Below are 12097 nucleotides of genomic sequence, written 5' to 3' on the forward strand. Positions count from 1 at the left end.
GGAGAGAGTGCTGCTGCTGCTGTGTCTGCAGCAGGTTGGGGGATAGGTGGATACAAGCAACGGGTGGGGTTGGGTCCAGGCTGCGTGTGGACACAGACACAGTTTGGTAAAGCAGAGGGGTTTGGCTTGGCCCAGCCACTGGTGCAGGAGGAGCCCTGTGCAGTAGCTGCCTAGGTCCAGACTGCACGTGTGACCCGTTCTCACGAGACGGGAACAAGAGCTAGTTTGAGGTCAGAGGATGTTTTCCAAATGGAAAGAACCTGCTTACCTTTTGTGGTGAGCATGTTTGTTATTACCCTGAAATAAAATAGTTTTCTGATATCATACTGTTAGGTTAACAATAATTTAGATTATTAAGAAGTATTAGCTTTGCAGCTGAATACAAGGCATGACCTGTGACCTAGAAATGCCGCTGACCACAAGGCAGAATGATAGCTAAGCCTTTGCTTATGTTAAGTAATCATTTTAACTGTGTTAACCATTTTCTGAGTAAAATGCAGCAAGTGAATCTGTGTCTATGTGCTGTAAACCAGATACAGCAAGGAACAAGGTAAGACAAAGAAGCCATTGTTCTAAGTACAGTGATCGTGTCCTTAAGAAGTATCTACCACTGTGCAAGTTCTTGCTAACCTATCATAATGTTACTGTTACTTAACTTTTACCTTTTAGAAAGTACTAGTTCAGCTTAATAGAAATATGCTGTTATGAAGATCTGTGAAGCACCGCCCAAGTATTGCTTTTGTTAACCCTGTAGTCTTGCCTACTTGTAAAAATTATAAAAGAACGCCCCACCCTTTAGGGGGGGCCATTTTGCCTTTTTGCTGGCTTAATGGTCATTGCTCGAGCAAATAAACTGCAGTCAATTCTTTACCCACGTTACCTGGTCCCTATGCAGCTAGACAACGAACTCCAGGGAGTTTTCTCCCACCACACTTTTGCCTTTTTTCAGCGAAGGCTGGGAGGAGCCCCCATGGTGAGGGTCGTGTCTGTGATTCTGCACCACAGCCTGCCTCCTGCCTTGCTGACTGGTGGCTATGTGGGCAGAGGTGTCCTTTGTGAGTGAGTGGGCTTGAGAGACGTTTCCTGCTTCGTACCCTGAAGGGCGGTTAAGCTGTGTCCCCCACTGCCCAGGATATAGCCCAAGGCCCAGAGGCCAGTGCCTCCAAGGTAATCGCAATAAGAACTCACATCTCTGTGTTGCTATGGAGGAGGCGGCTTTGGATTTGATTGGTGGTGTCCATGCTTGCCTGTCTTGTTATCCATGTAGGAGGGCAGTGTCAGGGCTGACGAGGGCATTGGCAGTCGGGCCTTGCAGTTCATGCTAGGATCAGAGATGAGACTCCTAGCTGGGCCTGGGGCAGGGGGTATGGCACCCAACCTGATCTGGCCTATGCAGCTCTGGGGGCATTGTTGGGGCCGGGGCTGAGGGATTGGCAGTGGGCCTGATCTCGCATTTGTAGGGGTGGAGCCAGGACAGGGGCTGGGGTAATGGGCTGTATCTGGTGTGTGCATGGAGCTAAGGCCTGCTCGAGCTCAGAGCCAGGGACCACGCATGCTGGATTGGCCCCACGGCCATGCCTGACTCCAAAGCACTCATCCAGCCTTCAGGACCAAAAGGTTGGGCACCACTGCCCTATGCCATATCCTTGCCAGCCTGTGACATACAGGAGCCCGCCCTATGTCCTTTCATCTGTGCCTGGATGTGTCCCAGCGCAGCTAATCCGACTGACCAGAAGAAACAGAAGTCACTAGGGCTGTTGTCCTGCAGGGTTGGGCTTCTACCACTCCCAGGACTTCAGGGGTCCAACCCTGTGGGACAATGGCTTTGGGTGCCACCCCCAACCTGGAGTATGTGTTTGCAAGCAGCAGACTCCCCATAGGGGTTCTCCGGCTTGCTGACCACACGCCCCAGGAAGCCCCCTGGAAGAGACACCCTGGGCACACATTTCACACTGGGATGCCAGCCATGAGATGTGTCCCCAGGTAAAAAGTGCTTATGATGGCACAAGGTATCCAGGGTGTAGCTTTGTGCTTTATGATGGCACAAGGGTGATGTACGCTAGCATCCTGAAACAGCCATGCAGGAACATGAGGCCCTTGGTGTACTGCAAGGAGCTGTAGATTCCTCTCTTGCTCTGTCAACCAGGACTCCTTTGCTGAGAAAGTAAACTAAAAGGTATTAGTTGTTTGGCTGCATTCCCCAGTTGGAGTGTCTTAATTGCAGTTGTTTTAATAAGGCCCCATAGAGCTCATTTCAGTGGCAAATAATTGGAGCTCAGTACCCAGGTGCTGCCCCTTTTAGGTGACACAGCTTCCAGGGAAAAGGAAAAGGAGAACAAATACTGAAGAAGATTCTGTTAATTAAACTTTTCTAGCAAACTTTGTTTGTGGTGACCTGACTCTCTCTCTCTCTAGTGCTTCCTGCCCATTGAGATCAGGGCTGGGAAGTAATGACAATGTCCTGTCCACCCCTTAGCTCTGCCTGGATCCAAGAAGTAGACAGGATGTTGTCATTTGTTGTCCCAAATACGTTGTCTTGTCTTCTAGTGAATGATGTAGCCGATGGGACAGCTGTGCTTCCTCATCTTCAGCTCAGAACGAAGGTTTGGAGCCTAAGGGCTAAATTCAGCTGTGGATATTAGTGTAATGGGTGCAATTGAAGGGGAGCCCTAAGCATTTGCACCCATTTTCCATGTGGCACATACATTTATGGCATCTGCTGAAAATGCCCACAGCCGTCCAGCTATGTCAGAACTTGGTCGTGCTCAGAGTAACCCAGAAACCAGTGGAGGCAGTCAGGAGTTTTCTCCAGCCTTAGTTGCTTCCAAGGAAGCAGACTTGGTGCATTGGAAAGTGCCTGGTGCCGCACAGGTTCTCACTGTGACAATTGGCTTCTTCCTTGCAAGATATACATCTGAGGAGAAATCTTAACCTGACTGAAATCAGGAAGAAAACTCCCATTGACTTCAGTAGGGACCAGATTTCATGCCCAGCCCTAATGCAATAATATTGTGGCACTGCTACTGCCTGGTGTATGGGGCTGCTCTGTTAGGCTCTGGTGTAAAGGGCTCAGCTCCACTGAAGTCCCTGGGGAATCATCTCCTTTTGCTACCAGAGAGCATGACTCTGTGACACATTTGACCTATCCCATTTCTTAGGTATTGCACACTTTTGGGCCACAGTGTTCAGACTCCCGTGTCCAGAGTTAGCTGCCCAAGTACAGCCTGTGACACCTCCATAAAAGTCACCTGGTTTTCAGGCTTCATCAGGCCACAGCGGCAGGAGGGGAACTGCCCCTCACACAACCAGGCCCTCTGGTGAAGTAGCCTCTGGAAAGGTTTAGTTACCCAACCCAATGCCCCCAAGCTGGAGGGTTTGTGCGGGAGTTTCTGCCCTCCCTGACCTCTTCCTTCTCATGCTTTAGGCAAACCAGTGCTCTTCACTTGGGCTGTTCTGCCCAGCAGGCCAGGTACCATTGTCCTAGCACAGGGGTGGGCAATTATTTTGGCAGGAGGGCAACTTAACAAGTTTTGGCGAGCTGTCGAGGTCCGCACAGGTAGCCCTGCCCCTTGACAGATCCCCCGCCCCCTGGTCGCCATTTGGGGACCAGAAGTCCCGCCCCTAACCCCGGACTTTAGCTGCCTGAAGTCCCTTCCCTTGCCCTCCAGGAGTTCTCCTTTTGGGAGGCGCGGGTGCCATCTCGATCCCAAAGAAAACCAAATCATATACTAAAAGTCAAACACCTGCTTTAACATATTTCCATTTTATTACAAAATTTTTTTTTTACGTGATTTGTGTTTGCATGGTGTATATAGAGGCAAATGCATAATTACTCAAAAATAAAGTCTTACTCTTGTTTAGTTTGGCGGGGAGGGGGTTGCGGCTGGGAGGGTGTTGGGGGGAGGGGTTGTGAGGGGGTGCAGCTGTGTGTGGGGAAGCATAAGGTATGCTGTGGGGGTGCGTGTGGGGGCAGGGCGTGCGTGTGTGGGGTGTGAGGGAGGGTGGGAGAGTGTGGGGACCCCCAACACCCACCCCCAATGGCTCACAGCCCCTGCCAGCAGCAGCAGCAGCAGGCAGCAGGCACTCGTAGCACTCATGGCCTGCGCAGGCACTGCTGCTGGGTGGCGTTTGGCTCCAGCCAGAGCTGCACATGATGGTAAGGAGCACAGCCAGGCCGGCTCACCTCTATTGTGGGGGGTTCCCCATGGCGAACATGCAGCTCCTGGCACTCATGCGCCACTGAGGATAGCCCCGTACAATGGAGCCAGCTGCCTTCCCCACTGGCTGCCGTGCAAGTCCTTGGGACTCCACTGGAAGTGGGGGGGAGTCCTGCCCTGCTACTTCCCAGCAGTCTGGGGACCTGCACAGCAGGGGGCGGGGAAGGCAGCCGGCTCCATAGCACGTGGCTTTCCCCGGTGATGCACGTGTGCTGGGAGCTACATGTGCCCTGCGGGGAGCCCTGTGCGATAGAGGCGGGAAGGCTTGGCTACACTCTTTGCCACCATGTGCAGTGGTGGCTAGAGCCGTGCGCTGCCAGGCAGCAGAAGCTACGCAGGTCACGTGTGCCCCAAGCTCCTGCCACCTGTTGCTGCTGCTGCTGCTGCTGCCACTCACAGTGGGGCCTGTGCGCCATAGGGGGAGTGTCTGGGAGGATCCCCACACACCCCCACCTTCCCTCACACCCATACCCTACCCACCCAAGCTCCACACTCCTGCTGCCCCCCTGGGTGCAGGCTTCGTATTCTCACAAGCCCCATGCTTTGCACACCTGCCCAGCTGTAGCCTTGCCTCCCCCTGCTCCAACCACTTCCTTACCTGCTTCCCAGAGCAAGCGCTGCCACAAGGAGATAGGAGAAGCTGCTGGGACACGGGAGGCTGAGCAGGTCCCCCAGTGGCTGCAGTAGTGTCAGCAGCAGCCGCACCCAGAAGTTTCATAGATTTCATAGACATCAGGGCTGGAAGGGACCTCGTGGGAGGTCCCGCCCCCTGCTGTGCAGGTCATCGGGTCCAGCCCTATGCCCAAGAGGCAGGAAGTCATCTGGGGTCAGATGACCTCACCAAGCATCCAAGCATTTCTTAAAGGTATCCAGAGTAGGTGCTTGCACCACTTCTGGGGGGAATCTATTCCAGACTCTGGAAACTCAGACAGTAAAGAAGTTTTTCCTTATGTCCAGTCTAAAATGGTCTTCCAGCAGTTTGTGACCATTAGACCTCATCTTCCCTTGGGGTGCCTTGGTGAACAGGCATTCTCCCAGTTCCTGATGCACACCCCATATATACCTATAGACTGCCAAATCACCCCTGAGCTGTTGCTTCCCTCGGCTGAAGAGTCCCCTGCCTCTCAGCCTCTTCTCATAAGGCCTGTTCTCTTGACCTCTACTCATGTGTGTGGCTCTCTTCTGGACTCTCTCAAGCTTCTCTATATCTTTTCTAAAGTGTGGAGCCCAGAATTGGATGCAGTAATCCAGCTGCAGCCCTCACCAAGGCTGAGTAAAGTGGGAGGATGACTTCTTGGGTCTTGCTTGAGATGCATCAGTAGATGCAAGCCAGAGTTCTATTTGCTTTGCCGGCTGCGGCATCGCAGTGGTGGCTCATGTTCATCATGCTGTCAATCGTGATCCCCAAGTCTCTTTTGGTGTTGGAGTTAGTGAGTGTAGCACTGCTGAGCCTATAAGTATGATATGGATTTTTTCTCCCAAGGTGGAGTACCTTGCATTTCTCTGTGTTGAATGTCATCAGATTTTGATACACCCACCTTGTGAACCTGTCCAAGTTGGCCTGTATTGCCAGCCTATCCTCAGGATGACTGCACTTCCCCATAAATTAGGGTCATCTGTGAACTTAGCCAGTCCGCTTCTGACACCTGAATCCAGCTCATTTATGACTATATTAAAGAGTAATGGTCCTAGTCCTGAGCCCTGGGGGATGCCACTAGTCACCATGCATCATGTTGACTGTGTTCCATCAACTATCACTCTTTAGATCCAACCACAGAGCCAGTTTCCCAGCCTTCGGACCATAAGGTTGTTGAGGCCACAGTTCCCCAATTTTATCACGAGGACACCCTGGGAGACCAAGTCAAAGGTTTTTTGAAATCTAAATATATGAAGTCAACCTCTTCTTTTTTGTCCAGGTGTTGCATCACCTGGCCATAGAAGGAAATTAGGTTGGTCAGGCAAGACCTACTCGCAACAAAGCCATGTTGGCTATCTCTCAGAACATTGTCTTCTGTTAGCTTGTTGTTAATGGTTTCTTTGATTTTTTTTTCCAAGATCTTTCCAGGGTTTGAGGTCAAACTGATTGTCCTGTAGTTCCCTGGATCTTCCTTCCTTCCTTTCTTTAAGATAAGCACTACATTGGCCCTCTTCCATTCCTCAGGAACTTCTCCTGAGCACCACGAGATCTCAAATAACCTCGCCATTGGTTGTGCGCTGATGTCAGCCACAATGGGTGCATTCCATCTGGGCCAGCTGACTCGTGGATGTCCAGCCTCTCAAGCTGTTTCCTCACAAGATCTTCACCAAGTGTAGGCATATGATTGCTCTTACCCTGGTAGTCCTGCATCCTGTCAAGTAGAGTGATCTCCTTGGGCTGGTGGAAAACTGATGCAAAGTAATCGTTGAGGAGATTAGCTTTCTCCTGGGTGTCAGTTGTTAGTAGCCCCATTTGGTTCAGCAAGGGTCCGATGTTGCCTTTGTTTTTTTTCCAACTTCCCACATATTTGAAAAAGGACTTTTTAATGTCCTTGATTCCCATTGCCAGTTTGAGTTCGGTTTCAGCCTTTGCTTTTCTGGTCTGCTCCCTACAGGTGTGGGCCTGTGCTGCATAATCCTCCTTAGGGATGGTTCCAGCTTCCATCCCTTAGAAGCTTCTCTTTCAGATTCAGGAGGTCCATGAGTTCCCTAATGAGCCAAGGGGTCTTCCAGCCCTTTTTCTACCTTTCCTATGGGCTGCAATAGACTTCTTTTGTGCTGTTAGGATCACGCCCTTAAGGAGCGACCACTCATCATGGACTCCCCTCCCTGTCAGATCGTGGTCTCTCAGAGCCTCAACAACCAACCTCCTGAGGTTGTGAAATCAGCTTTCCTAAAGTCAAAGATTTCTGCATTGCTGACTTATTTGCCAGCTTTGTGATGGATAGAGAAAGCGATCAACTTATGATCACCGTCACCAAGCTTCCCTTCGATCCTCAGGTCACTGACTAGATAATCCCCTTTGGCCAGTACCAGATCCAGTAGTGCCTTACCTCTTGTCTGCCCATAGATTTCTTGGGTCAAATAGAGCTCATCAATGCAAGTGAGGAAGCTTCGTGATTGATCAGATTTGGCTGAAAGCTCTTCCCATGAGATGTCAGGGTGGTTGAAGCCACCCACAACGACCATGCACTGAGAGCGTGTAGCCTCTGCCAGTTCCCTAGTGAATTGGTTTTCAAGCTCTTTCTCCCAGCTAGGAGGTCTGTAATAGACACCTACAGTTATATCCCCTTCACCACACTCTCCCTGTCCCAGCCGCCTGCGGAGGGTTCGGGATTGAGAGTATGGTCGGGGGTAGAAAGGTAAGAAAAGTTTATTGACTTAAGAAAAACACAACTACGCGTAGTAACAAAACAAATAATGACAGACAAAAGCAATTTGCATTTGCAACTGATCGGCAGTCCCTTCTGATGCCTGATACACAGAAAGCTACTCTTTCCACAAAGTTCAGCGAAGTCAGGCATCCCCAAACAGCGCTGTCCGAAGGGTACCAGGAAGAACTCTGGAATGCAGTTCTTGGGCTCCTTGAGGTCCACGGGCCCACTGATCCAGGCAACAGTTAACTAATCCTTTTCACAGAGCTGTATCTTCCTTCTGAATAGTTTCCACATATTCTAGCCAATTTAAAGCTTCTGAATGGTTCTGATAACGTACAACCACTGAGATTCCTTTTACTTCAACTGTCCTTAGACTGACCAATAGCAGTACAAGCCTTGCATTCCTTTGATAAGGTAATTTTAACTATGCCACAGGACCTTACTACTTCAAGGCTTTGCTAAATTTACTAGGCCTTACTTTATACAAGGCCTCACTACATCTTAAACTTTAATTAGGCTTTTAGCAACAACATATAGCTTAATATCTAAACAAAAACAGAAGAACACTTGGTCTAATCTTCCTTGTGCCTTCAGCAAGCACCTTTATCACACAGACACACTTTTCAGCTGTCACATCTCCGCATATTCTAACTCAGAGGGTCTCATGTTGTCCTCCTTGGGTGCCAATCTCTACTTGTAGGGAAGTGTACTGCTCCTTCACATAAAGAGGGACACCCCTGCCCCTCCTTCTGTGCTGGCTGGGCCAGGGCCTTTGCATGAGGGTGGGAGTGAGGCACGCAGGCTGGGCAGGGCGCAGTTAGTTGGTGGGTGTCCATGGTCAGGATGAAATTGCCTGGCAAGCCAGATCAAGACCGCGGGCCATATTTTGCCTGCCCTTGTCCTAGCAGAACATACCTCCATGGGTTGTCCAGCCTTATGTAGCAGCTTAGTTTTCTCCATGTAGCTCCCATGAGATAACCAGATCATTTTGGATTACCAGTGTGTGCGTGCGTGCGTGCGTGTCTGTATGTATGTGTAGGTGTGCGTGCATGTACGCGCATGCGTGTGTGCTGGGTGGGGCAGAGTGGGAATGAAATACAAGCAGAAGGTAAGGAGTAGAAATTTGGCTTATCGGCAGGAGGAGGGATAGCATGTTCACAGCTGCCTGGCTCCTTATTACCGGGGATAAAGTAAAATGTTGTCATTTTCTGCTAAGCAGAATACACTCACTTTGATGGATTTTCCAGGGTTTAGCCTAACAAGGATCTCACTGGGATTGTAGAGAGGCAGCAGCAGGACGCCAGACTACCGTGCGTAGACCCTGAGATGGTGCAGAGTCGCTTGGAGGAACTGGATGCCTTTAAGTCGGCAGGCCCAGGTGAGCTCCATCTGAGGGTACTGAAGGCACTGGCTGATGTCATTGTGCAACCACTGGCGGTAATATTTGAGCAGTCGTGGCACACAGGCCAGGTCCTGGAGGACTGGAAAAGGGCCAATGTGGTCCCCATTTTCAAGAAGGGGAGGAAGGAGGACCCAGGCAACTATAGGCCAGTCAGTCTCACCTCCATCCTAGGCAAAGTCTTTGAAAAAATTATCAAGCCTCACATTTGCGAGAGCCCGGCAGGACAAATTATGCTGAGGGGATACCAGTACGGGTTCGTAGCAGGCAGATCGTGCCTGACTAATCTAGTCTCTTTTTATGACCAGGTTACAAAATGCCTGGACGCAGGAGTACGGGTTGATGTCGTATACTTAGACTTCAGGAAGGCCTTCGATACGGTATCGCACACCATACTGGTAAACAAGTTAAGAGGCTGTGACTTGGATGACTACACAGTCCGGTGGGTGGTGAATTGGCTAGAGGGATGCACCCAGAGAGTCACAGTGGATGGGTCGGTATTGACCTGGAAGGGTGTAGGCAGTGGGGTCCCGCAGGGCTCAGTCCTTGGACCGATACTGTTTAATGTCTTCATCAGCGACTTGGACGAGGGAGTGAAGTGTACTCTGTCCAAGTTTGCAGATGACACAAAACTGTGGGGAGAAGTGGACACACCGGAGGGCAGGGAACAACTACAAGCAGACCTGGACAGGTTGGACATATGGGCAGAAAACAACAGAATGCAGTTCAACAAGGAGAAATGCAGAGTGCTGCACCTAGGGAGGAAAAATGTCCAGCATACCTACTGCCTAGGAAATGACCTGCTTGGTGGCACGGAAGAGGAAAGGGATCTTGGAGTCCTAGTGGACTCCAAGATGAACATGAGTCGGCAGTGTGACGAAGCCATCAGAAAAGCTAATGGCACTTTATCGTGCATCAGCAGATGCATGACAAATAGGTCCAAGGAGGTGATACTTCCCCTCTATCGGGCGCTGGTCAGACCGCAGTTGGAATACTGCGTGCAGTTTTGGGTGCCACACTTGAAGAGGGATGTAGAATAACCTGGAGAGGGTCCAGAGAAGGGCCACTCGTATGGTTAAGGGCTTGCAGGCCAAGCCCTATGAGGAGAGACTGGACCTCTTCCGCCTCCGCAAGAGAAGGTTGAGAGGCGACCTTGTGGCTGCCTAAAAATTCATCACGGGGGCACAGAAGGGAATTGATGAGGTTTAATTCACCAAGGCGCCCCCGGGAGTTACAAGAAATAATGGCCACAAGCTAGCAGAGAGCAGATTTAGACTAGACATTAGGAAGAACTTCTTCACAGTTCGAGTGGCCAAGGTCTGGAACGGGCTCCCAAGGGAGGTGGTGCTCTCTCCTACGCTGGGGGTCTTCAAGAGGAGGTTAGATAAGCATCTAGCTGGGTCATCTGAACCCAGCTCTCTTTCCTACCTATGCAGGGGGTCGGACTCGATGATCTATTGAGGTCCCTTCCGACCCTAGCATCTATGAATCTATGAATCTATAAGGACTACTTAAAATTATGTGGGCCCATGCTTTTGTTTGGCAAAGTTGCCCAGCATGTTTGTATATGCCCTTGTGTTTAGCATCACCACACCAAGCACCTATGGAAATATCCAGAAAATACCAGACCCAGAACACAGAAAACAGCAGTGTGTTCAACATCAATGTACATTGTATCTGTGCCTAGTTAATTTTTTTTTCAAAAATATTAAAAACTCCAAGAGGCATTACTCTTGGTCTGACCTTTGTAGTAATGCGTCAGACACTTCTGTTCTGTCCATTGTGTTCTCCAACACCAAATCCATAACCTGCGGTGCTCCCTCATGTTATAACACACCATGAGTTCATATCTCATCCTGTGCTTGTGTTGCAAATAAACTTGGAACTATCCCTACTCAACATGCTGTTTACAGATGAATTAAGGAAAAAAAAACATTTACATCTTAACATACACTAACGCAAAAAGCCTGGAAAGAGGTTTCTGAAAGGAGAGTCAAGTGAAAACAACGCACTGTGTTCAGTAGTGGGGTTCACGGTAACATTAAACAGCTAATCCAAAAAAATATTGTGTCATTTTAAGAGTGAAATACAGGGAGAGGTGTCTACAGTAAAAGCTATGCATTGACATCATTGTGTGTTTGGGAGACGGTCCCTGGAGCATTCTGCATCTCTTAGCTTAATAGTACAGAGCTGCATTAGCAGGTACACCCTTCTTGCAAGGAAGGCTCAAAGACTTAATTGCTGGGAGCCATTCTGGTAAGATTTTGCTTGTCTCATAGCACCAGTCCTTTCAGGTAGTTGTGGGATCATTTGGAAGTCTCCTGTGAGTCTCTGAGTTTCTAGCACCAGCTGACCCATAGGTTTTATTGTGTATATTGTAAGCCAATTGTTTTGGCCAGATGAACCCTTCTGCACATCCAGCATAGGAGGTGGCTCTCACCCTGCTCAAATGCTGACATCTGAACTTGACTGCATTGTAGCAGGTGAGTTGAGATTCCCTTTGATTACCTTTTTGTGCCTGTTTCTCTCCCTGCTGACTCTTGGGACTTCCAGGGCCGGCAGTCTGCACAGATGAGGAGGGGCTCTGTCCTGGCTGGCACTGCTCTCCCTCAACTCCAAATGACTTCCCTGGGGCACAGCTCAATGAGGGGCTGAGCCCACAGCTTGTGGTCCTGTGAGTCTAACAAATCCCTAGGTATACAAAGAGTTTTGCATGGCCAGGGTGTGTCCAGAGCAGAACTGAGATCCAAAGTCCTGTCCAGGATTCCTGTGCGAGGCTTTGCTTTGCATTTCATGCAAGGAGCACCAAGTCTCACCAAGTCTCCTCCTTATTTCAGCAAGTGCTTTCGTGTGTGCACCAGGCACATCTGTAGGGGAACAGCACTGCCATGATCCACTTCAGAAACCAGAGCTATTCTGCTTTTCTGAATCAAAAGTCAGACTTGTTTTGGCTACAGGGACTTAATGTTACTTGAGTCATTCCAGCGATCAGTCGCTTCCTGCTCTTGGCTTTTCCCCTAATGCTCCACAGAAAGCACTGGCAGACTCTTCAAAGTTAAAGGCAGAAGAAGGATGTGCAGTGTACCTTCACAAACAGGTCACCTTTCTGCCTAGGGTCCAGTCCAGGA

Source organism: Alligator mississippiensis, chromosome 3 (assembly GCF_030867095.1).
Source record: "Alligator mississippiensis isolate rAllMis1 chromosome 3, rAllMis1, whole genome shotgun sequence".
NCBI classification, from domain to species: domain Eukaryota; kingdom Metazoa; phylum Chordata; order Crocodylia; family Alligatoridae; genus Alligator; species Alligator mississippiensis.